This window comes from Solanum stenotomum, chromosome 10 (genome assembly GCF_019186545.1).
Source record: "Solanum stenotomum isolate F172 chromosome 10, ASM1918654v1, whole genome shotgun sequence".
In the NCBI taxonomy this organism is placed as follows: Eukaryota; Viridiplantae; Streptophyta; class Magnoliopsida; order Solanales; family Solanaceae; genus Solanum; species Solanum stenotomum.
Window position 1 is genome coordinate 34465536 of NC_064291.1, and position 3751 is coordinate 34469286.

Consider the following 3751-nt stretch of genomic DNA (forward strand, 5'->3'; position numbering starts at 1 on the left):
TCTATTTGTCAATTATCAAAATCTTTCTCGATCTAACATTCTTCAAAATTTCGAAAGGGCCAATAAACCTCAGACTAATGTTTTCTTTCTTACCAAACCTCATTGCACTCTTTGTAGGCAACATTTTACGTAAAACCCATTTATCAATAGCAAAGGACACATCACGAACATATATATCCTCGTAGCTCTTTTGCTTACTCTAGGTAGTCACAAGACATTGTTGAATCCATCTCACTCTAATCATTGAATCTCTCAATAAATCTATACCTCAAGGTTGAATCTCAAATTAACTAAACTATCCAACGGGTGATTTATGATAATAATTCACTATCCCTATGAAACTCTGAATCTAGGTAAGGTAAGTAGGCCTAGCTCAATCACGAATTATTGCAACTTTGGTAAGATATGTCATAATATCATCCCTGGTCACCACATGATCCTACAAAGTCAAAACTCACACTTGGACTTAGCACACAACTTCTCCTCCCTTGATCTCTGAAGTACGATCCTTAAGTCCTTAAATGGTGAGCATGATCACACCCTCAACTTAGAACCATTGTTTATCCTCAAGCGATGAAAAAGACCAATACCCCACTCTCAAATACACAAGAAAACTATCAAAGATATGCAAAATCTACTTCCACAAAACTTACATCCCAAACCATCTAATTAACATGCAAGGATCTATGGATGACATTTCATTATACACATGTCGATCATGCGTTTGCTTGTACCAGTAACAATCTTTCAGTCAACTTAAATGATTAGCAAATGCAAACATAGTGCCCTCACCACAAATAAGTCCCTCATACATGATTTAAATTAAGAATTTGGGACTGACAGATACACTTACTCTCTAAAAGGGCTTCTAACACTGCAAGCATACAGACTATAAACTTGCCCTTGTTTTCGACACTTTAACTATCAAACAACCGGAATAGAATCACTTTCTCTTCGTAGCCTTACCGTGGTCATTATCCCCTCATTTAATTAATTTATTTTCCTAAGCTTACACTTATCTTCAAAGCACCTACATCGTACCATTTTAATATTGCATTACTTATGTGTTGTTGATACCATTTTACACTTAAAAAGATGACAATTTCCATAATCAAAATTTTGTGGAAATATGGGAGCCATTTAATATCATAAATATCAGTCAGGAATCTATTAGGCTAAGGTTATTTCTTTTTTCCCTCACAAGAGAAGCAACGACTTGGCTAGAAGAATCGCCTCAAGGGGCCATTACCTCTCAGAATGAGTTGATTGAAGCATTTCTTGACCATTTATGTTATGGGAAAACTGGGATTCAACATATTTTATGACCCAAAGTAAGGGTCGTAGACTCGTAGTACACTACACTTTACGGCTCGTGAAGCCTTTTTGTAAATGGCAGTGAACTACAGACTCAAGACTTTTTACCGTCGAGATCTACGGTCCGTAAAATGTTCTATGTCTCGTACTATCCATCGTAGTCCTCAGGCTTCTATTTTCAAAACTCTTTGAATATCAACTACGGATGCCTATTTACAACTCGTACAATCTTCTATAGCCCTGTCCTGATCACTCATATTTTTTTCAATCCACTTTTGCAAACCTTAGTACTTTTTCTACGTTCAAGAGTCTATGATTTGTAAATACTTTTACGGTCTGTACTGTTGTCTGCTGGCACACTTCAGACCATGTTTCACCATTTTTTAATCTTTCTTCTACAAGACTATCTACGGCTCGTAAACTGGCTCGTAGATAGCCAAAACTGCACTGCCACAACTGACTCCCAACACTTAGCTACCAAAACATGTTTTCCTGTGAAACAACTATCAAATCTACTAAAATGCGCTAAAAGACTTTAAAAAATCCTAAGTTTTAAGCATTAAAAGTGTCGTAAATCTACGGCACATCAATAAGAAAGAATTGGTTGCTATTGTGCATTGTTTACAGATTTGGCGTGTCTAATTTTTGGGTACTCATTTTGTGGTGAGAACTGATAATGTGGCAAATATGTTGTTGAAGACACAAAAGAAGATTAAGTCCAAAACAAGCACGCTGACAGGAATTCTCGGCTGAGTATGATTTTGTGTGGGAGAATAAGTTGGGAAAACATGTTGGATTTACAGTATCTAGTGAAGATGATGATGCGATTCAAACAAAGACAAAGTTTTCATTGTGTACTCAAGATTCATCTCTTGGGCCTAAATTGTTTGGGCCTAAGTCAGTAGGCTTATCCACTAAGAATGGTCCTAGTAATGGCACATCTAGCCCAAGCAAAAATACAACAGATATACAAGAAATTTTAGATTTAGTTACATAGCATTGTATAGGAATATTTACAGTTGTATAGTTTGTTATTTATTGTCAGTATAGTATCAAATGAATAGGTGACAACTGTAGGTACTAGTCTGTCCTTTTTCTTTACACGACTTGTATAAATACATATATGCATCTATAAAGAATATTCATTGGAAAATTCCCAAATCAACTCTCATTTCTTCAGTCTTTCTACATGGTATCAGAGCAGTAATTGGATCATTTCTTCTATATTTTTTTCGTTTCCTTCTCTGTTTCTGCTCTCTTCAATCCAATGGTTACTCCTACTGAATCAGTGGATGTCACCAGCTCTTCCAATGCAGTCACTGTTGTTTCTCTAGATAACAACAACCCCTATTTTCTTAATCTTTCTGACTCACCAGGCATGAATCTGATAAATTTTTCCTTTGATGGACATGGTTATGGAGGGTGGAGAAGGTCTATCTTAATAGCTTTATCAGCTAAGCACAAACTAGGGTTCATAGATGGTTCTTGTGCTCCTCTTACTAGTGATTCTCCCAACTTCCACCTTTGGACCAGATGCAATGATATGGTCACTTCTTGGTTGTTGAATTCCCTCTCTAAAGAGATTGCTGGGAGTGTGATTTACTCCAAATCAGCACGACACCTCTGGAATGACCTTGCTGACAGGTTTGGCCAAGCTAATGGAGCTCAGCTCTTTCATCTTCAAAGGGGTTTGGCAGACTCAGTCTAAGGTAATTCTGATATAGCTAGGTATTTCACAAAGATTAAGAAGATCTGGGATGAGCTTGATGCAACCTCCATAAAGGAGGTCTGCTGCTGCAATTGTACCTGTGGAGGAAAACAGAAGACGGTCAAGTCCACTCAGGATGAAAGGTTGATACAATTTTTAATGGGGCTTAATGATGTGTATGCAGGGGTTCGAAGCAACATCCTCATGATGACATCTCTGCCCAATGTCAATCTTGCCTATTCTCTTCCCATTCAAGATGAGAAGCAAAGAGAAAGCTATGTAAGTTCTACTTTCCCAAGGGAATCATCCTATTTTCTTGTAGCTCATCAACCTTTCCCTAGACAGAGAAGTCAACCACGTGAACTCAGAGGACGAAAGTCCTCACTCACTTGCTCTCACTGTAAGAAACCAGGACACTCTATTGACAAATGCTACATGATAATAGGCTTCCCAACTGATTTCAAGTTCACAAAGGGGTCTAGACTCCAGGCTGGTGGTAAAGGGAGTTCACTAGCTAGTGCAAAGCAGCCAATAGAAAATATGCCTGCAGAACAGTTTGCAAATTTCGCTCATCTAGTTCAACTTGCACAGGCTAAGAACATGAGGGCTGCTGCGGTTGATATTAAAACAAATATAGTGGATTGTGCTGGTAACATTTTTCACAATCCTATGGCATATCTGGCTCATGCTAACACCAGCTCTTGGATATTAGATTCAGGAGCGTCATAT